The sequence below is a fragment of the Lissotriton helveticus genome, chromosome 7 (genome assembly GCF_964261635.1).
Source record: "Lissotriton helveticus chromosome 7, aLisHel1.1, whole genome shotgun sequence".
Lineage (NCBI taxonomy): Eukaryota > Metazoa > Chordata > Amphibia > Caudata > Salamandridae > Lissotriton > Lissotriton helveticus.
In genome coordinates, this window is record NC_136068.1 from 1,669,176,389 (window position 1) to 1,669,200,021 (window position 23,633).

Genomic DNA, 23,633 nt, shown 5'->3' on the forward strand with positions numbered 1-23,633 from the left:
CCATGGATTACAGGATTTTCTCCAGTAAGAATCTAAACAGGTCCTACAAGAACTTCAAATGTGTGTTCACATCCACTTTATCGCATGTGGTGAGGTCTAGTTTAGGTCCTATTTTTATAAATGCATAGCTTTTCCTTCTATCTATTTTCTAATTTCAATCTAGGATACAGCCTTTTCGCATGATGCCCTTCTTTTTCTTCCACACATACTTTAAACCAACTTCATTTGCTCTCCTTTCCTCCAAAGCTTGTATGAATTTTTTTTCTAAAGGGTTTCATGGAATATGTCAAATAGAGTTCATGGGGCACATGCATCAACCTATTTAGGAAGTGCAAACGGTGCGAATCGGTAAATTCGGCCGTTTGCGCTTCCTAAATAAGTTTTTGGGATGCATGAAACAATTTTTCAAAATTCGCTTTTTTTTGCATTTCCTAAAAATGCGAATGCATTTAAGGAATCGCATTTTTGCGATTCCTTAAATGCAATGCATCAATTTTTAAAAAAATGCGAATTTTGAAATAGGAAGTGCAAATTAACACGAGGTTGACCCTCGTGTTAATTTGCGAAATTCTTTAAAAAAGCACAAAAATGCATTTTGGAAAGTGTCCTTAGGACATGTGTGTGTGAAACATGCACTTTAAAATACATTTCAGGGGTGCAAGGGGGGGGTCCTTTGGACCCCCCTCTGCACCCTTGCAATGCATCAACAAATTGCGAATTCCAAAAAAAAGAAATGCAAAACGGCATTGATTCCTATGGGCCTCTAGGCCCATAGGAATCAATGTAATGCCATTCTTTAATTGCGATTCACAATTAAGGAATCGCAAATCGAAAATTAAGAAATCCTAAAAACTTTTAGGATTTTTTGATGCATAGGATTTTGCACTTCCTAAATTGCGATTCCTTAATTTTCGCAATTTAGGAAGTGCAAAATCCTACAATGATGCATGTGCCCCCATAGGCTTTAACATTATCTATTCTAGTTTGGGACCTGAAGTATTACCAAGCAGTTTCCATCTGCTTAGCCTGTGAATGAGAATTCATTATCATGTGCAGGGGGACTTTTAAAAGAATACAATCATTTTTGAAAAAAGAATATTCTAAATGATTCTGGTTATAAAATAAACTAAGCAATATACTACAGGTGACTGCATATGAAAGTGGAATGTGATGAAAAGTTATGACCTCAACAGGTGAAGTAGTGTGTGCAAACCTAACAATCCTTAGCATATAGGACATGTGTATATTTATGTGCTAATGTAGAAAAAAATTGGCGTAAAATCTCCCTGTGAAAAATCTATAAATGAAGCCATAAGTTGTACCTGATCTATTGAATGTGCTGCAGATGTACATGTTGTTGGCCTAAGGGTAACTTTCTGAGGAGTAATACTCATCCCAACCAAAGCGTTATTAAAACTAACAAAAAAACTGTTAATGTCAGAGCAATAACAATCCTACACTTAGTCTTGGTAAGGAAACACATGTTTACTATAGTCAGACCGTAAGAAGAATATAGCAGCAAGCAGATTTGTATTATTCTGCAATTGGTTCTTGTTGTGTAAAATGAGCAAAACGCATAGTTGTGGCAAACTCCCTTTTCAGTGGCTTAGAGAAATTGCATTAGAGTGACCTCTGTAATTACGTGCTGTTTAAACTGGAGTCCAATGCGAGATTGAAGTCACCCATGAGGAAGATCTCCCCCTCAGCAAATATCCCCAACAACGACAGAGTAGAGCTCAGAAATGCAGCTTGGTTAGAGTTAGGTGCCTAATTAGAAGAAAAGGTACTTAAGCAGCCATATGTCCTCCCCTTGACCATAACTACCCTTCCCTATTTGTCTGCTTTGCTGCTCTCTAGCTGAAATCTCAGGGAGTTGTGGAAGAAGATAGCAACCCCATTATGTTTAGTTGGGGTTGAGGATCTATATACAATGGGTTAAGCCCTGTGTCGCAGCCAATGTTCCTCTGACCTTTTCATGTTGGTCTTGTGTAGAACCACCTTGTCATGCCTTTGATCTAATAGGTTTTGTCATAGTTTCTGAAGTTTGGTGGGTGAGTTAAACCCCTTGGTGTTCCATGTGAGTACGGTGATGACCATAACTACCTAAGATGTGGTGATGTACGCCATTGTGCCAGAGGAACGCCACTCCAATGTCTAACCTCCACCTCCCTCCCCCTCACCCAGTCGTCTTTCCATGTGGTCTCTTCTCCCCTGTCTGTGTATACTCTATATGGAAACATTGTTGCCCTGTACCTAAAACCAAAATAACAAAGAACATCAGAATTTGAACACTTAGGGTTAACGTACCCCAATAAATGTTTCTCACATTATGAAAACACATTATTATAGATGTAGTGGTTAAAACACGCATGTGGTGAGCCAGAAAAAATCTAAATGAGTCACTGTCGAACACCCTATATCAGAGATCATTAAAGGGCAACCCACCACCCGCTCTGCCACAGTTCACTTGGATTACGGGAGAATGAAAGAGTCACATTCTGTCCGCAGATCAACTTAGTATCTTCATACTTGACCTTCCAGTCTCCCACCCACAGCTGTCAGAGGGTGGCTGCCAGGGGCATCTATTTGAACCATAGTTAACTGTCCTCTTGGCTGATCAGGCAACACAAGACCTCTCTGTACCCCAACTTATTTCTTCTTTTGCTGCCTTTGTCGGTTCTGTGTCCACCACCGCTCCCCTCAGCCGCCATCCGCTGCCTTCTCTCCCGAATTATTTGGGGCCATCTCAGTGGGCGAGTCTTCAGGGGGGTGGCAGGCCCAACACACCCACCATTTCCACATAGGTGATGACATGGTGCTTTTTATTCTGGAAGGTAAAGGTGACACCAAAAGTGTAGATCCAGAGGTATTTTATATTGTCCTGCCTCAACTTCTCCATAATTGTCTGGAACTGTTGTCTGCAAGCCAGCATTGCAGGGGGTCCACATCCTGGAACATAGATTACACAAACCCCTGAAAGGAGACTTCCTTTCTTTTGCTTGCCACTTGAAGAAGCGCCTCCCTCACCTTGAAGGAAATGAAGCTTGGTCAGAACATCTCTTGTCGCCTCCCCCAGGGGATGGTAGTCCCACCCGGAGGACCCTGTCTATTTTTATCTTCATTCCCCTCGGGCCAAGTACATCTGCAAGTAGGCCAATGACACTTCAGATCCGGGACCTGGGCTCCTTCCTCCTGGTTGTGCAATCTAATGTTATCGCTCCGGGACTCGAGGTCTTTGCATTTCGGGAAGACAGTCTGAAGTTGCTCGTGGTACACTTTTGCCAATCCTACCTGGACTGTTCTACAATACAGCTCCTTCACCTTAGATTCAATGTTCAGTGTGCACATGCCCACTGAGTCGACATTCTGTTGCATTGATGTTAGCTTGCCCTGAATTCCAGAGTTGAGAGCTTCCAGGGAACCCTCCAGATCTGCTTTAAGCTCTTCCCTCAACTCACTTTAAAAATCCCTCAGGGAGGAGAGGAGGTCATCTTTAGTGAGCGCCATCCCTACCCCTGGGCTTCCCCCTGGGACAGCCCCCTTGTCTCTGTAGGAGAAAAGTAATAGGAAAGTCTATTAGTCTGGGCCTTTTTGGGTGGCAAAAAGTTAATGATGTTAGTGGGTGCGGCCCCCTGGTATCTAGTTGAGGTGGTGATATGTAAAGGTGTAAACGTATGGCAACTCAAGGTGGAAGACCAAACCTCCTGTCTTGTGAATCTGTGAGACTCACGGGGGCACTTCCAATATTACTGAGGGCCTTCAATTCATTGCAGCATGGTGCCATCTACCCTCATTAAAAGATATTGATGTACACTATTTTGCGCAGCGTTCCCTACTGCCATAAAATTGTATATAACATCTACCCTCATTGGTCCACTCCTCTAATTTAAGTCCCCCTATGTGCCTCTGGATGTTGTCACCCTGGGGTGGTCAGGTTCCCTCCAATGTTCTCCAATGGAGAAGAGCAGCACTGGGCCATCTGACTCACCTCCAGGTTCAGCTCTATATATGAAGAAGGTCCAGTGCACCCCATGGCACCCTTTCTCACCTCTCTCCATGGGCTCAGTATTGGGTGGTGTGTTTCACCTATTCCACAGCATAGACTTTGTCAGGAACCGGCATGTTAAGTGGAAGGGAATAGCGTAGGTATGACAAGCACTAACCTGGCCTCTGATTGACTTGGTCCGGGTCTGTCGCTCTTTTGCGAACTCCGCTCCCTACAAGCTGCAAAAGGGTGCTCCAGGTTCTCCCAGCTTGTCAAACAATAAGGCAGGCTATGTGGTGGCTGGAAGCCATGTTGGGGTCAGGCAAGGCAGAAGCAGGTCCCGCCACCTACTTGACCGCTGACATCAGGTGTCACTCACCGCCCATCAGTGCCCGTCCCGTCCTGGTGTTGCGTTGTCTTATGAGGTCACCATTATTAAGTCGGTTTTCTGCCGCTAAAATGGCGATAATTTTAATGCCCAGCTTGATAATATGCCCCTGAGTTCCTTGATCCTCGGCTGTATGTGAAACAAGTGAGCATTCACAGTGACACAACAATGTCATGCAATAGTGTTTTGCACACGTTGAGTGCCCATCCCCAATGGACCATCAATGCCATCCCATTTGGTGAGATGGTAAGTGCACAAAGAAACTGTAGTGAAGATGAGCACTTCATTTGTAATTTGAATGACATCAAAAGTGACTTTAAAGAACGCGGATATAACAGCGAGTGCCTTGAAAAAGCTGAGACAAGGGCGAAGAGACTGGATAGAAATCTGACACTTATTGGCAACCAAGGACAATCTAATAAAAAGGAATGGTAAGATCAAAACCAACGAAGATGTATCATTCAATACCCAATACAACTTGTATAGAAGTCATACTTTTAACATACTACAAAAAAATTGGCACATCTTGAGTTCAGATACCATGTCATAAAAAATAATCCTTAAGAAACCAAAGGTCATATACCGTAGGGGTAATACTATTAAACAGAAATTATGCCAAAGTTATGAATAAAAAGTGGACACCAAGTAGCAACATGCCTACCGACTAAACCTAATAGTTTTTACACTTGAGCAAATTGCTCCATCTGCCATTTTGGCAGAAATAAAGTTACTAAGTTTAAGTACAATACAGACAAAACTTACCACATTATGGGGCCGATTAGGAGAGCGGACGGGTGCTGGACCGCTGGGCTGGAGGTGGCGGAAAATGCACCTCATCGTCCACCAGAAGCGGGCCTTCCGTCCACCATATTAGGAAGGAAAACTGGGCGCATTTACCATCCACCGCGTAAAAATGTGAACCGCCCCGGGAACACACCAGACACCACGGTGGATGGAGCCAATTCAGGCTCACCGCCGTGCGGAATGATGTCCCGACCGTCCGCAATATTATGATGTCCCAAACAAACCAAAACACCGCAGCGGAAACACCTTCATCTCATAGACGGTGAAAGCACCACAACGGAGAGGGAAAGCATTGCCACGAGACCCACTGCTCGGACCCGAACGCCGTGGACCCAGCCCTACACGCCTTCCCACAGGTACGCAAGCATGCAATACACACATACCACGCCACAGCATGCATGAACACTGGTACCTGTCCACACCAGACACCATGGTGGGGACAGGAACACACAAAAGTGCACCCACACCAGTCCCACCTCAGCACAATCACCCCCGCATCAGGCACACGCCACCCACGCAGCACCACAGCCAGCCTACGGACATCGCACTGTAGCGGCGCACACGCCAGAACCCAAGTGTCCAAGATACCAGCCAGGCAGACAGGTAGGCATGGCCCGTCCACTCAGCCCACAGGGCCTCCGCCCCACCACACACACAGAAGGCACACCACACACACAAGGAGACATGCAGGAGCATCAACAAGTCCCCCAGCCCCCTCCCAGGCAGCTGCACATAGGCCATCCCCCCAACCAGCTGGACATGCACAGAATGTTGGGGTGAACATGAACACAAGACACCCAACCACAGGGCAATGGCAACACAATCACCAAAAGGCACCCCACATCTATGCCAAGTACACTCTGTACAATCATAAATACAACACACACACCACACATGAACATCAACCACCACAAACACACCACCAGACTATACACAAGCCACCAATGCCCACAGCCAGACACACATATCAGAAGCCAGCTGCAATGGAGAGCATGCACACAGATACTAAAATGCTAAGGGGACACTCAAGAAAAGGCATAGGGCTAACACAAAGCATGTCTACAGCACATACAAGAGAAGCAACACAGCACAACACCCCAGTCTATGAAACAACACCTGAAGGGCACAGTCAAGCAATGCAAACCACAGTGAGCTGTGTGCAACAACAACTCTGGGTGACAAGAAGGCAAGCCTTGCAGAGGCACACGAAGCATAGGAAGTGCACAAAGTCAAATGCAGAATATCAGAAGGATGCACATTAGGCCAATTCAAGGCAAAATACACTCACAGTACTGCATACATGACAAGTAGTGGGAGAAAATAAACAGATGCACAACCACACATCACAGGGACACAAAAAGTACCTCCACAACACTAAGCAGCACACAGCAATATCACATCCTGGAAGGGTAGTAGTGCCACTGTAGACACGCAGACCACCAGCAATACACTTACACAACCAAAACTCAGGAACACACAGGTGCCAACAATATCAACAGAGCCCAGTGCAGCAACAACAGTTGGACTGCATACAACCTACAAGCATTGCAAACCAGGACAAGAACCTGACATAAGAGCAAAGGGACAAAGGACCCACTGGCACATTGGTCCTGTGCACAGTCCTGCTGCTTAGCCACATGTGACCCTGGAAATGGTGGTTGCTCCGTTTGTGGGTGCTCGTGGTGGATGCATTTTAGCCCTGGCATTCACACATTTGGATGACTGTGTGCTCCACATGCATGGTGTGGGGCCTAGGTGGAGTATCTTAGCAGTTGTGCAAGGCAGTACTTGGCATTGTGATTGTGGTCATTAGATTGTACTTACCAGCCTCCAATCCCTCAGCTATTCCTTCCAGGCTCTCTGGGTGCAGTATCACAAGCACCTTCACCTCCCATTCACTGTAGGGTATTGGCTGAATGGGAGTGCCGGCGCCAGTACGCTCGGCCCGCTCGCAGTTCTTAGCTCTGATTGACTTCATCTTTGCCTTGAGGTCATGCCACCGCCTCTGGATGTCTCTTTTGGTGCGTGGCGCGGTCCCTGATGCGTTCACTCTGGTGAATATCCTTTCCCACATTCTGGTTTTGTTGGCCAGTGTGGTCTGTTGTACAAGGGTTCCAAACAGGTTGGGTTCTACACGTATATTCTCATCCACCATGACTTTCAGCTCACTCTCTGTGAATTTAGGCTGCTTCTTGTGGGCCATGTTGTGTGCTGTGCAGGTTGTGTGTGTGGTTTGTTGGGATGGTGTTGTGGTGGATGGTGAGGTATGTGTGTTGATATGCAGGTTGTTGTGTGGCTATTGGTATATGTGGTGCTGTGCTCTACTGTGGGCCTCTTCCTCTCAGTTCTGCTGTGATGCAAAGGATTGTTGGGATGGGAGGGGCTCCTTTTATTTTCTTCTTTGTGGCTGTGTCTCAATGGTATCTTGCAGTCAGGTATGTTGTGGGTGTGGACCCTTGCCTGTCAGGTTTTCAACCATGGGGGTGTGTTTTTGATGTGGGTTATTGTGGTAGGGGTGTGTTCATGGTATGTTTGGGTCCTGATTTGCTGGATTGCATGGTACCTTGCTGCCGCCATTTGTTTTGCGGTCTGACCGCCGCGGTGGATTAGCTTTTGCCCTTCCGCTGATACTTACATTTGTCGATGTTATTTTCCGCTACGGTCGTGGAGGGTGATTCTTTACGTTGCCCTGGCAGTGTTATCCTATTCGTGCAGCCGGTCATGTCAGCACCCTTTTGTGCCAAGCTGATTTGTGTATCAGTAAGGTTAAAGATACTGAATAATGACGTTGTGATGATTAAACGCCAAGGCACGTAGCCTGAACGCAGATTTTGTAACGTCCAGCCAAGCTGTACAATAGAACGTAATTGGGACTGACCGTGTTGCAACATCAGTAAGTCTTGCTCTATTATATCGATTGCAGATGATACAATACTGTCCAGTGAATATATTCTGGAAGACAGAGTCATTAACCCATTGTCTACAACAGAAAGTGATTTTTCCAAATTAACACGGTCAATTTCCCGTATTCTCTCTGCTGTCTCAATTTGAGTTTCTTTCCAAGCTTCGTTGTAAGCTGCATATATAGAGGCCGCTATGAAACGTTTTTGACGCTGTTTGCGTGGTCCCATAATGAAATCACGCAAGTCAGCACCTTCTTTAAGTAAAGTCAAGTGTTGCTTAATTTCAACCAGTGTGGATGTATGTAGCCATTTGAGGCAGAGTTTCCCTACACTGTAAGTAGTTACAATCCCTGGATGTTGTCTCTGGGAGTATCTAGGGTCTGGCCTGGTCAATGTGAACCCCTGTATTTTGTTCAGGAATCTATCTTGACAGTTATTTGTGTCTGTGGGCCAGATCAACCATTTTTTCCAATCAGGATTCGTTCTGTTTTGGTTTAAAATATGGGATACGTCTATCTCAACATATGTAGTGCTATTACTGTCAGGTGTTGGTTTTGGAATAGATGGTTTGTTTAAGTCTTTAATTTTGGCTAGGCCAAGACAAGTTGTCTGTTGAATTGTATAATTCAAGAATATAATGAATAAGGTATTTATTGAGCGCACGGTGGCCAAGCGGCTTCCTGGCGCTGAGAGCTCTACTGATCAGAACAGAACAGGGCCGAGGAGGTTAGCCGGAGTATGCCTGGGCAAACAAGAAAGTCTTGAGCGCTTTACGGAAGTGTGAAAAAATGGGAATTGAGCGCAGAGATAGAGGGAGGGAGTTCCAGAACCGGGGGGCAAGAACAGAGAATCTGGTACCACCAGTGCGGGATTTGCGGAAGCGGGGAACAGTGAGGAGGGCAGAACTAGAGGAACGGAGGGTACGGGCAGGGGTGTGAGTGGAGATCAGGGTGTTGATGAACACCGGAGCAGAGCGATCAACAGCCCAGGAGACTAGGCACCCTAGTTTAAATAGGGATCTCTGCAAAACAGGTAGCCAGTGAAGTGATTTAAGGACAGGGGTAATGTGGTGAGTTTTGGGAAAATGAAAAATAAGACGAGCAGCCTGATTTTGAATTGCTTGGAGACGGCGAGTTTCGTAGGCAGGGATGCCCACGAACAAGCTGTTTCCATAATCAAGGCGGGAAATAATAAGGGCCGAAATGATAATTTTAAGGGAATCCAGGGGGAAAAAACGAGAAATTTTTCGGATCAAACGAAGGGAAAGAAAGCAAGAAGACACAACAGAGCTGACCTGGCCGTGCATAGACAGGTCCTGACTGACCTTAATGCCCAGCGTTTTAACAGAGGAAACCGGGGTAGGGAGGGACAAAAGATGGGGGGCCAGAAGGCAGAGGACAAAGGACTGGATGAGCCACCAGTCAAGACAAGCTCGGTCTTGTCTGGGTTGAGCTTGAGATGATTGGCGCTCATCCATCCGGAAATGAAAACCAGGGTGGAGCGAAAAAATGATAAAGAGTGAGAAGAAGAGGAAAGATCAAAGACGAGCTGGAGGTCATCTGCATAATTATACACAGAGACCCCCAGATCAAGAAGAGAAGCAATGAGGGGGCGAATATAAAGATTAAAAAGAAGAGGAGAGAAGGAGGAACCTTGGGGAACCCCACAAGACACGGGAGGGGAGAAGCGGATAATTTGTTCTTGGAACATGCAGGCTCTAAATAATGATTCTATACCTTGCACTTGCCAATCTTTTGTACCCCAGATTGTTTTTGTTTCAATATTATTGTTCCAGAAATCAAAACCGAATGTTTTCATTTTTTCAAAAAATTTCTCTGAATAGATTAATTTTGTGTTTGTAAGCATGGTTTTCATTCCTGTCTTATTTAACATTCTAAAATAAAATGTTTCTGCATTACTTGTGTTAAACCCTGAGAAGTATGAAAATGTTTCATAAAATGTTTTTGAACTGCCTTTTGGTGGAGTTGCACAATGTTCCCATTGGTTATAATTAAAAACATTTCTAGGTTGAGCAGATTTATGCAGATAATCGTGACCATAGTGGTTGTAACAATACATCTGGTCATACTTAGATGAACCTTGCAAATAATCATGTTCTGTAAATTTAGCTGACATCACTAGATCTGACATCATATCATTAATACTTTCAAAGTCCCAATCATCAGCGAATGCGCTTGGTTTTACAAAGTCACTCAATGAAATCTTGAATTGATGATGATACTTCAGGAGCTCGACCGGACCATAGATTTCGTAATCAGTTTTGTCCCATGCTACCCCACCGGGTATAGGATTGGCTGTGAAGTTTACTGAAGAAAGTTCTCTTTTCTCGATGTGTGAAGACTTGTGTGGTTTTAGGACCAAGTTGATTTTCTGACTTGCTGTGTCCATTGTAACATATTTTCCCTCAATAAAATGTCCCAAGCATAGTACCATGATGAGCCAAAGCATGAGGACGAATACACCGAGTGCCACCCAAATTTCAATCCATGGAGATATCAGATAGGTTTCTTTTAGTTGATGAAAAAGTTCCTTTGCTTTGTCTTTAAAAGTTTTTGTTGTTGGCTGTTCCCCAGGTTCACTTGGATCCTCAGAAAAATCATCGAAGTTGATGAAGTAGCCTGATGCTGTTCTTTCAATTGTTTCAATTGATTCTGGATTCATTTTTGCTTTTTTAATGTGCTTTGTTTCATTAGCATAGTCAGTGGTTACATCATTGTAGATTGGTGTTTCCTGATGTAAGAACTTGATTTGGGTTTCAAGAGGTTTTAGTTCCATGGCTTTGTTGCATAGTCCTTGTTGATTCACTGTAGGTTTATCAAAGGTGATTAGTCTCTCAGTTTGAACCTCTGTATTTGTAGCAAACTTTGGTGTTCTGCTACTTCTTTGGAGTCCACTTGGCCTACTACTTGTTATCGGCCACATGATTGTGGTTTAACCAGGTCGATGGATACAACTCGGTTCTCCTTTTTACCAGCAAGGGGCGGTAATACTACTGATCTTGTCCCGTTGACAGACAAGACAGGTACTGCTTTTCTGTAAGAAGGCCCAAATTCCTTCTTTACCGCGATCTTCTCTCTGACCAGATCCCCGATTTTTGGAATCCAGACAGGCCTTGCTGGGACAGGTGGTTTCTCTTCAGTGGTTGTTGGCTGTTGTTTCAATTTTATGTTGCTCAGGTCTTTTCTTTTTTCATTTAAGTCCTGTAAAATAGCCAAACGATCTTTGATATCAAAGCATTTTTCTTTCACCACTGAAGTTTGACTATCGAGGTCCTGGATTAACATTCTAGTCCCAAACAATAATTCGTACGGACTGAGACCTCTCAGAGAATTTCTTGGCAGATTATTAAGACTACGTTGGACACTTATTAAATGTTTGACCCACCCAGCTCCCGAACCTAATACCTTTGCCGTTATAGATTGCTTTATGTCACGGTTTTTTCTTTCCACAATTCCGTTTCCCTCAGGATGAAAGGGACAAGAGTACCGCAATGCAATGCCCATGCTGGTCATGGCCTCCCTATAAGCTCGAGAGCTAAAAGCAGGACCCTGGTCAGAATGTAGCATGCCAATTGCGTATGTGCCGATAAAGACTCGCAAATCTTTTATAACAGTTCTGGCGTCAGCCGAGCGCTGGGGCCTACATTATAAGTGAAAAATAGTCTCTATATGTTAATATGACGCATTACTCAAAATCAATACCCACCAAAGGGTGTGAGGCGCACTCAATTTAAACACTATTAAACACTATAAATTGACTTGAACTATCTTAAACACAAGGGTGCTACACTATAATTATGTGTTGGCTCCACATGAAAGTAATATTCAAACTGGGACATGTTGAGTAACGTGAATATTTTTATTTGCAGAACATTGCCCCTGAGGAAGGAACTTACGTTCCGAAATGCATTGGGCCAGAGACTAAATATGGCTCAGCAGTAATCATGGATTTAATGTATAAAAGTGATGAAGTAGAAAAGTGGCAACGTTTATGTACAGAATTATAGATAGCAGTTGTATAAACATTAGACAATGATTATATGTGATGAAACAACATATATATGATTTATGAATTTGTAAATGATTAAGAAATGGATTTGTGAAATGATGAAACAAGTAAATATGATGCAACACATCAGTTGATTTGGATTATGATTGTGGCTGAAAATAATGAACATTGTTAAAATTGGTGAACTGGTTGTTCTATAGGTACAGTGCACACTAGAGCAGGTTATCCCTGTTCACGGTTTGAATATGACGCATTATTCATAATGGGTTTTATTGTTTAATCCAATCTGGAGCGAAACGCCATGGTAAAATACCGTCTCGGTCGCCACTGCGATCTCTGTTGCAGTCTGGACAGTTTTTTTACAAATATGTGATGTTCCAGGCTCATTCCTGGCCACCAGTATATTGATTGTAATTCTTCCAGAGAATCCTTAAGCTTAAGGTGTCTAAGACCCTCACCCATATGTGCGTCTGCTATTAACAAGACTCTCCTGTTCGTGTTTGGAATTACCCTATACCCCACTCCAGGGATTTGAGCAAAAGGAACGGAGTTTGTATCGATTATGTATGTATAATTGAGTGGATAGTCGATGGGTAGCGCTGAGCAGTCGCCTTTTGATGACGTTTTCACCGCCAGCATTGTTTCCCCGTCAATGTATTTTCCTGAACGCTTTTTTGTAGCTACGGAAGCCGATTTAGTTGCTTCCGTTGTGGCTGTCTCAGCCAATGAATTCCCTGCAGCGCGAACGCCATCACGCTGATGACTCAGTGAGTGTATCACGTGAGTCTTTGGTAGTTCTTTCTGTAAAAAAACTACTTGTTCCCAAAGCGATTTTTGCTTTATTGTGGCACCTGTGTCATCTTTGTAACCGTTTTGAACCCATTTCTGTAAATCGGTATTGTATGATTTGACGCAGTAATACGAATTGCACACTATTAGTGTCGGGAATTCGCGATCTAGCGCCAGTTTTAACGCTATTATTTCAGTTTGTTGTTCTGAATTATTTTCTACCGAGTGTGTTTTCGTAAACAGAGGTCTCAATTTACCTCCCCGCCACACGTCTTTCACAATCTCGCATGTGGCGTTATATGCTTGCTCTCCCCACATTGAGGGTTGAGCATGTCCGTCTGTATATATTACACAGGCGTATTGTCGTATGGGCAAAATGTCGATTGGCAGAGGGTATTCTCTTTGGTATTCTAGATTTTTTAATTTTTTCATTTCCGGATCAAAATAGTATTTTACTTTGTCTGTAGCAATAGAATGTTCCCATTGTATCCATTTTGGATTTAGTGCCACAGTAGGTAAATTACATGGGCTTGTTAATGCCTCAAAAGCTGATTCTGCTGTTCTGACTATAATCCGTCTCCCGTCAGCTTGGTATCTTTCTCTTGCTACAGCTGTCTGAACCGCATGAACAATGTTTTCCTTAATGCTGAACGTTTTCTCAGCTTCTGTGTACAAATGAGATTTGTATGCTATTGGTACCGTTTCTCCCTCATTAGAGGTCAGGTATGTGAATCCGCATCTTCCTGGGATGACCCGGATTACAAGGTTGCGTGTGTTATCGCGTGTTTGTAGTTTTGTTTTAACTAACATGTCTGTTTGTAAAGATCTCAAAATTTCTGTGTGTTTTTGAGTCAAATTGATTCTTTTAAAATCTGGTTTTATTAGGTCATAGAGAGGTTTAACCCTCTCTGCGTAATTTATAATGTAAGTTCTTCCGAAATTCAGGAAACCTAGAATTGATTGTAAGTTTTTCAGCGTTCTTGGTGCTTGGATTACAGCACATTTCTCTAAGAAATTGTCAGCCAGGCTTTTGCCTTCACTTGATAATTCTTATCCTAAAAACAGGACAGTTAGATGGGCAATTCTTGACTTCTTGAAGTTGAATTTGTAACCCTCTGTATTATGGTGTTCACTCTTTTCAAGTGAGTATCCAAGTCATCATCTGTTAGATAGATGTCATCGAAATAAGATAATGCCTCATCATCATATATTTGTAGTAACTCTGTTACTCTCGCTGAGAATAATCCTGGGCTGTTCTTGAACCCCTGTGGCAAACGACAGAAATTTTCTGCGAGCCGTTTATTGAGAACGCGGTCAAATATCTGCTTTCTGGTGCTATATTTTGACAAAAGAATCCATTAGAGATGTCTAATGTTGTTTTGTAGTTTTTGCGCACTATGCTAATCATTAGTGCTGCACTGTGTGAGTTTTGTACTGCAAAGGTCTTGCAACATGAGTTTAGGTGTCTGTAGTCCAAAACTAGACGATATGAATCATCTGGTTTGGAGACAGGAAACAAAGGATTGTTCATTTGTGAGGTGCAAGTTTCAATCACCCCTTGGTATTCAAGTTGATCTAAGATCTCCCTGACCTGTTTTTAGCTTCTTGCTTAATTGGGTACTGCCTCTGTTCGGTTGGTTGAGATTTTAACTGGATTTTGTGAGGAGGAGAGTCCTCATCCCATCCCACATGAATTTTATATAGTGCAGGAGCCTGGGCTACTGCCCACTTTCTTGCAAGTGTATATTTTTTATGAATTGGAAAATGATTTGAGAAGGCAGGCATAATCATTTCTTCGCCATGAGGGCACTCCCTGACAAACTCTGGTGGCCAGTCTTTTTCAGCTAGAAGGATGTCATAACCTTTGGAGAGATTATCCCAAAATAGACCCCTTATTTTCCTAGTCTTATCTCCCTCTATACTTAATGTTATTTCATATATTTTATGAGGTTTGCTAACTCTGGTATCTGCAGTTTCCACTTGAATGTATTCATTCGTGTCCACTGTCTCCAGATGATTCATCAGGATCTTGCGAGCTATGCTCACTTCTGCTGCGCTGTCTAGCATTGTCTGAGCCCACTCTCCGTTTTTCAGTTGTGTCCTCAGTATCCTCGGCATGTTTGATTATTTTAATACTGGCTACCTTCTTCTTTGGAAATTGTAACTTTTTACTTTGATGAGCAGGTTCTTTGTCTTTGGACTTGACGTGCTCTTCCCTGTGTTCTGACCGTCCTCTTCTTTCCGATTTCTGCGAGGAAGTCTGAAAAGATCGAGAGGGACGTGTATCAATATCTTTATACCTATCAGGTTTCTTCAAATTATCCCTATTTCTAAGGTTGTATTTTTTCTCCGAGGGCTCCCTCTGGGGAGACTTGTGTCCTTGGTTCCGAGATCTTTCTCTCCGCCGAGGAGACCTTCCTCTGGACTGGAATCTTTTTTCTTTGGGAGTGGATTGTTTATTTCCATCCCAGCTCTTTTTTGGAGTGTTTAGATTATTTTTAATAAATACCTTTTCAGGATTTTCAGTTAGTTGGGGTTTCACTGGTTTCCCACCCAAACTATCTCTTCCTAGTTCTTCATAGGATTTTTCTATGATTCTGGCAAGTTCAAATGGTTGGTGTGCTATATCTGTTTCTTTCAACCTTTGGCGGATCGCCACAGTTGCTGCTTCCCCCTTTATGTTGGCTAGTAATATTGCCGAGACCTGCTTGAAGTCTTTCAGTAATTTCATACCCAGAGTCAAAGCAGGTTCTGGACCGTATTCACTTTGAATCTGTTTTAGCACCTCTGGTATTACCGCTATGGACGGAACACCATGTGTTTTTGTATAAATGGAAGCAAAAACTGTGCCCCAAGTGTCACAGTCTTCCACATGTGGTGCGATCCCCATTGGAAGACAGATAGTCAGAATTCTGTGTTTCTCAACAGGGGTGGTATCCGGAAATACCGCCTCTATTTGAGTGATTTTTTGTGCTAACCAGAATGGAATGTGTTCCCTTTTAATGGGTACTTTACCTAGACAGGACTGTATGTTCTGTGGTGTGATTTTATTTGTGTTCCCCTGATGAGGGGTCAGCTGTGGAATTTTAATAGCTGTTTGGACTGTTGAAGTCCGCATTGCATATTGGACTAATTGTCTGTGTATTTTAATCAGTTGTTTTAGAAGTGCTAAAAGTTCTGGTATTGACATTTTTTCAATGTCTGGATGTGGTGTGTATCCGGCTAGAACCGGCCACGTTGCTCCTGGTCTCCCTAGTGGACCGAGCCTGGTGATGTGATCATTATGTTTTAGGGCGCCATTAAACCAGAGCAGGTGCTCTTGGTATTTTAGTGGTATTTCCACCTCCTCGAAAGGGGTGTACTCATCCGGTGGTTCCTCTATTTTGTAATAGTGGAACTCCTTTGTTACAGCGTTTGCTGCTGGAAAGTTTATCCATGAATAGAATACCTCTGTCTGCCAATATTCATGTGCCTCAATTACGAATATGACTGTACCACCTCTCGATGTCAGTCCGTTTTCTATAAGTTTTAAGGTTATAGTTTTTCTTATGTTGACCGGGATGATGATTGCGTCCGGGTCTTGCTGTTGGAGACTTGTGTCATCCTTAAGGAGTTGAGCTGCTATTCTAGCCGCCTCCATTTCTCCTTCGCTGTCTGACATTTTACTGACAGGAAGGTTTTTTTGTTTTTGTTGCAGATCAGGTTTTCAAGGAAACAAAGATTAGGTGCACAATATTTTGGAACACTGTATCCTTCAACGTTGAATAAACCAAAAACTATACATAGAAGTCTCCTCCTACTAAGTTTGGCGGATCTAACCTTTGACCCACTCCAGACGTCTTTGGAGTATTTATGGGAGAAAGGGTCTGTGTGAAAAAGCACGACTGAGTTACTCTAATGCCTTGCGTTAGATTTATCGCGATACCAAACGTTGGGCGCCATGTAGTGTAGTTTCTATTATCCCAATAGGCTCTGCGCATTGGAATATTATCTTCAATAGTATAGACGTAGGACAGAGGTTAACTAGGTCTTCTACTGACGATATTAGACTTAAAGTTTTGTGTGCCAGCTAGCTCAGAGTTCACTAGAAACTTTCTCGAATAGGCAAGGAGGAGTTTAACCTCCCTGGATAGACAAGAAGGGATTTAGTTTCTGACAATCATAGAACATGACAGCTTTGCTCTCCCTAATCAAGAGTATATCTCTAGAGTCGTGTGAAAACAAAAGACAATTATTTTACTCAGTCAGTACGTGCATACTCAGTTTCACCAGATTGTAGAGAAAAGGAAGAGACGGGCGTGTTCAATAAAAAGGTGTTATTTATTGATCAGTCTCTTTTCTCATACAAGAGAAATGAATCACTATGATTGCAATACTTATAGTTAAGTAAAGTGCATACAGTAAAAGCAGGATTATAAAATAATACTGTAAAAGCATTGATATGGTTTCTTAGCCATATGATACTTTAAAATGGATAAAAGATATACATACATATATACATTGACTAATCGTACTCAACTGGTGCTTCTAACTACGCCTACCCCGGTGTACCTGACCTAAGCCTAATACGTGGGAGGGAGTAAATAAGTAGCAGTTTAAGTTAAGTTTGCTTTGCCAAGAGTCTGACTCAATAATTCTCTGTAAGGGGTTAGTCAGTTCAGTACCTGGGATTTAGAAGGCAGGAGGGCTGGTATCTCTCTCTCAGGACTTGGTATCCCAGTTACCCGCGAGGGCAAGCCGGAAACGCCGGAGGCTGGATTTCTCGGCAGGAGAAAAGACAGCGTCTCTCTCAGCGCGTCAAAAGGGAGGGGCAGCATCCGTGGGCTTCCTGCATCAGCTGGGCTCTCCGGCAAGTAGCGCTGCTCCAAGCTCATCACCACCGTGTCTTTGCTTAGGGCAGCGTCGGTATATTTATACCTGAAAGGTGCCGAGTTTGATGTAAGGATGGACATAAAATGTCAGTAAGGATGTCATAAGAACTGGTCATTCTTACATTCTTTACAGGAGTTCTCGAACGAAATCAAAACAATAGCTGCGGGGGATTTCCCAGGTCTGCTGGTGGTTTGGTTTGTTTTGAGAACTCGGTGTGCTTTCTAGGAGGCTGGAGGAATAGTGCTTGCTTAATGTGATAGCATGCACTATGACTTAATCTGAAAGCGGGTTTCTGTGCCTTTGTATGGACATTAGTGATTTATTAACCGGACAAGGGTCAGAAATAGGAGTATCGATATAGGTCCCTATATAAACACACTACAGTCACTCCGCTGCACTGTCGGCGGTTGGGCCTGTTACCGTGGTCACTCCGTCCGCGGCGGTCGGTTTTTCCATGGTTCCGTCCGTGGTTGGCAGTCTTTGGAGACATCCATCCGCCACGGTCGGGTTTTCTATGGTTCCATCCGCGGTCGGCGGTCTTTGGAGACATCCGTCCGCCGTGGTCGGGTTTTGCTGGAGGGAATCCTAATTGTTGTTATTATTATTGTTAACTACAGCTGATATAGCGCCAAATCACCATCAGGTCTCTAGGCGCTTTTGACAGAGGAAAGCTATACTAGCGGAATAAAAAGATACGTGAGGCCGAGGCACTAAGCGGTGCTTAAGGCTTCCCTAAACAGGAGTGTTTTAGAGACTTCCTAAAATGTAACAAATTTGATTCCTTACAAAGAGACTCAGGAAGTTTATTCCGGAACTGTGGAACCACCACTGAGAAAGATCTGCCACCCTTCATTGCTAATTTATAGCGGGGACAAGACAGCAGTTGTGATCGTGTGGGTTTGTAAATTCCAAGGCGTTCTTTATTGTAAGCAGGTGCTTGGCCATAGATTGCCTTGTGGGCGATGCATAAACTTTTGAACTCCACCCGTTGTTTCATGGAGAGCCAATGTAGCTTACACAACAGTGGAGATGCATGAGTACGTCTAGGTAGCCTAAAGATCAGCCTAGCTGCGTAGTTCCGGACTACTTGCAGCCTATTTGTCACTGTTTTGGGCAGACCCAAATACAGGGCGTTCCCATAATCTAATCTTGAAATTATTGTGGCGGAGACAATTGTACGAAGCGTGGAAGCGGAGAGGAGAGGGACTAGCTTACGTAACTGTCTGATTAAATTTGTACAGGTCCCAACAACGGAGGAAATCTGGCTGGCCATTGACAGCTCATGATCGATCTTTATGCCTAGACTTTTTACATTAGAACAAGGTTTAGGGGTGGGGCCAAGGTCTTGAGGCCAAAACAAATCACCCCAAGGAGACGCTTCATTTGAAACCACCAAAACCTCAGTTTTATCTGGGTTGATCTTCAACGAGTTCGCTGTCATCCAGCTCATCGTATGACTAAGAATTTTTTGGGCATGGGTCTGTGCAGATACCGTGTTATCAATACTAAGTAACAACTGAGTATCGTTGGCATAATTGAAGGTTTTGCAACCCATGCTTACCAGGGAGTCGATTAAGGGCTGCAGGTAAAGGTTGAAAAGGAGTGGGGACAAAGCAGATCCCTGAGGGACTCCACACTTCAGAATACCCAAGTCTGATATACAGTCCTCCAATTGAATCCTTTGAGTTCTTCCAGAGAGAAAGGATTTGAGCCATTCATAGGCTATATCTTGTATCCCGACAGCGGCCAGTCTGTCCAGGAGCAGGGTGTGGCTGACAGTATCGAATGCCGCTGACAGGTCTAATAATATCAGGGCACTCGGTTTCTTACTGTCAGCCATACCTCTGAGCTCATCCAGCACCGAAAGCATCACCAATTCAGTGCTGTGATGCGCCCGAAACCCTGCTTGACGCTCCTGGAATAGATGGTGTGTCTCCAGGAGCACTGCCGGTTTCCCCACGGTGCGGTCGGACGGTCATTTCCCGCGAGGCTGGCGGTCCGGACGCTTTCCCTCCGCCATCCTAATCAACCCTTTACTTGTTTATTAACTGCAATACAATGCATACTATATATGTGGTTGGCTGTGCATGCAATACAGTATGTGTAGGTAGCAGCATACGCTGCCTGAAAACAAGAATACAAGCAGTGGCGGCTACTCTAATGGGGCGTTTGGGCGACACCCACCTGCTTTTTCGCCGTGCGAGAAGGCAGAAACAAATGGTAGTTATTACCATAATAACAACCATTTGTTTCTGCCTTCTCGCATGGCGAGAAAGCAGAAGTTCCTGGATGAGAGTGGGCGGTGTTACTCGAGGGCAGGGGGGAGTGGCTTGCCCACTGTTGTTCATACTGTCTGTTTGGGCAGCCTGAGGCTGCCCAAACAGACAGTATGAACAACAGTGGGCAAGCCACTCCCCCCTGCCCTCGAGTAACACCATCCACTCTCCCTGTTCTCTCTGTATGCTGCAGCATACAGAGAGAAAATGACCTGGGTGGGGCAGCAGCCTCACCAATCACAGCGCTGCAGTGGAGGGGAGGGAGGCTGCCTGAAGCCTTCCTGATGACGTGCACTGCAGGAATACAAAACCAGGACGGCGGGAGTCGGGAGTCTCCGGGATGGTAAGTTTACTTTATTTTATATATTTATTCCCTTAAAAACTCATCCCCTCTGGGCGGGACAACCCCATTTCCACCCGCCCCCCACCCGCCCGTAATGCTTAATAACTAAATTTTCTGTATAGGTGCTTTGCTAGTACGTCTTGTTTAATAAGCCCAAGCACCTGACATTTTGCTCCTCTTTTCCTGCACAGATAAAAAGAAACCTCAGCGTCTCATTGTCAACAACTTATTTAATATGTGACAAAAAGATTTCTGTTCTGATCATTCCTCTAACCACTTATGTTCAGATCACTGGCCTTTTGGTTTCCGTTTGCTTTTAACCCATTATGGGTGTTCTCGTTCAGCTCTCTGCTGTTCGAGTTTCAGAGAGCAAAAACACACTGCAGTGCTTCAAGTAAAATTGAGTCAATGTCTTCGTCAGTTAATTAGTTGGTAGGTTGTGGTTAAAAAAACATAGCTGAAAATTAAATCTGAATTGGTAGCGAAAGGTTACGCAAACACATCTTTCTGGTGAGATTCTGCCTCGGCCTTTGTCCTTTTTTTCTACATGTTTTTGTGACTTGTTACTATGATAATTTTGCTCATGTTACAGGTTTCAATAATTGTGATTGATGTTGAATCAGTCGTTTTATTGAACCTCATTATGGGCTGCAAACCTCTGTACCAACCTCCAGTAATTAGAGCCCAGATTGCCATTCCATCTGTTCCACAGACACTGTTTAATTAATGAACTTTTTGTTTAGCGTGCCTTCTCTGTCTTGTAAAAAGCTTTTAGTATTCTCAAGTTGTTGTATAAAGCTTTGAAGGCCGTTCTTGCCTATTGATTAAAAGAGCGCTGTACTGCCGATAATTACCGTCTCCCAAAATTCACACTTAAAGGGCCAGATGCATCAAGCTCAAATCCGCTCGCAAAGGGCCAGATTCTGAGAATCTGGCCCTTTGCGAGTGGTATTTTTGCATTTGGGATGCATCATCCCAAATGCAAAAATCGCAAATAGAGAATTCGCTAAATTGCGATTGTTTGCATTTAAGGAATCTCAAATTGAGATTCCTTAAAAGCAATGCATGAAAGTTTCAAAAATAGCGAATTCGCTAATAGGGCACGTAAATTACCACGAAGTACAACTTCATGATAATTTGCAAAAACTTTGAAAAATGCACTTTTGTGCATATTTCAAAGTTTCATGTTGCGCACACACATGCCGTAAGGGCAACATATGTGCAACATATGTGCACAGATCAATTTCAGGGGTGCAACAGGGTGTCCTTTTGACACCCTGGCACCCTTGAAATTGCATTCTCAATTTGCGATTCTCTAATTGAGAAACGCAAATTGAGAATGACTTTCCATTCATTCCTATGGGCCTCTGGGGAGGTATTCATTAATTGTGACTCGCAATTTGCGAGTCGCAATTAAGGAATTCTAAGGAATCGCTATTTGTGTAGTGATTGCTTGATGCATTCCATTTTGCTATTTCTTATTAGCGATTCCTTATTTTTCGCTAATAAGGAATTGCAAAATGGATGCTTGATGCATCTGGCCCAAAGTGTCATACTTGAAGCAAGTTGAAAGGGATTAGGCTCTCCTCATGCTAATGTAGGATCATGGGTTATTTTAACTCGTACATAGCTAGACATACCATGATGAAAATGATATTCCATCTCCTAGGCTAGGAGGCCCATAGGAATTAATTGGAAGACATTCTTAATTTGCGATTCGCAATTAGAGAATCGCAAATTGAGAATGCAATTTCAAGGGTGCCAGGGTGTCAACAGGATACCCTGTTGCACCCCTGAAATATGTATGTGTACACATGTGGTGCACATACATGCCCTATGGACATGTATGTGCGCCACATGGCACTTTGAAAAATGCAAAAAAGTGCACAAAGAAAAAACTTGAAGTTGTTAGTAATTTGCGATTTCTTAAGGCCAAATCACACTTTTTCTGTTCTTCATACATTGCATTTAAGGAATCGCAATTTGCGATTCCTTAAATGCAATCTCAAAATAGAGAATGGCAAATTTTGCGATTCTCTAATTTTCAATGCCCTTTTGGGATGATACATCCCAAAAGACCTTTTCCTGGAAAAGGGGTTGATACATATGCCCCTAAAATAGGTACTTGGAACTGTATTATATACATTCGAGTAGAAAATGATATACTGGACACTAATTAAGAGTATTACTGAAGGATGCCTGATATATTTACAAAAGGAAAACAAAACTTTGTTCCTTCTACTAATTCATTTGTTGAAGTTTCCTCACTTTATGTCACTTCAGAGTATATCATGAAAATACTAGGGACAATACACTCTTTTCAATACAATTTAAGTATAAAGAGAGGTTCTACCCTCAGAGAGAGTGTATTTTCCTAACCACTAATCAATATAAAAAAAGTAATAGAATAATGAAATATTAAAGGCATTAAGAAGCAGGTCTAGAGTGGAGTGGGCCCTATTTCTGAATTGTGTGTATCCACTTGAGCAATCCACCACATTTTACAGCAGTATTGGTGTTCAGGATTACCTGGTAGGGCTAAGGTCATGGCATTGATCTAGATTTGGAATTGCAGTTCAGGCAGTCCCTTGTAGTAGCTGAGAATCATCTCATCTGTGTTATTTACAAGTGTATTTGCAGACAAAGCAGGCAGTCTGGTGGCACACCCTATGAGTATTTCATGTGGTGACAATCGTGTTCTTCTCTAAAGGAGTCCCTCGGAGAGTCATTAACACCAAAGGCAGAGGATTTGGCCATCACACACTTTGGCTAAACAAGACTTCAGAGTGCCATTGTTCTGTCCTAAAATACCCAATCTTCTGGTCTGTAGCTGCAATGTAATCATTGATCCACTGATAGCGCCACACACAGCATTCTAAGGATCTCAATATTAAAATGTTTCCCTCAGTATCTTTGTACATAAGCCTCAGTAAGGACTTTGTCATTGGGAAAGTTGAGTTCCCATTGTCTACAGTAGCCCAGCATTCCCAGAAACATTCTGTCTTCTCTCTGTGTTTTAGATGGATTCATTTTCAAGATGTCAATAATTCTCTGGTTAAATATTCCTTGCTCCCTCTTCAATGTGAGGTCCTTGGTGCAGGACCTGTTTTTGACAATACTGCAACCTGCTCACGGACTAAATGATTTAGCAGAGAAATTGTATCCTGTTTACAGGCTTCTTGTGTTCTTGATGCCACTAGCAGGAATGTCTCACTGTATACCCTTGTCAAACTTGCCACCATGC

At 43.3% G+C, this 23,633-nt stretch overlaps 1 protein-coding gene across 1 annotated transcript in view; it reads right to left on the bottom strand.

The window, feature by feature from the left end:
• LOC144767607 (putative methyltransferase DDB_G0268948) overlaps positions 1 to 23,633 on the bottom strand; it is a 652,594-nt gene that overhangs the window by 199,540 nt on the left and 429,421 nt on the right. The window lies entirely within an intron of this gene.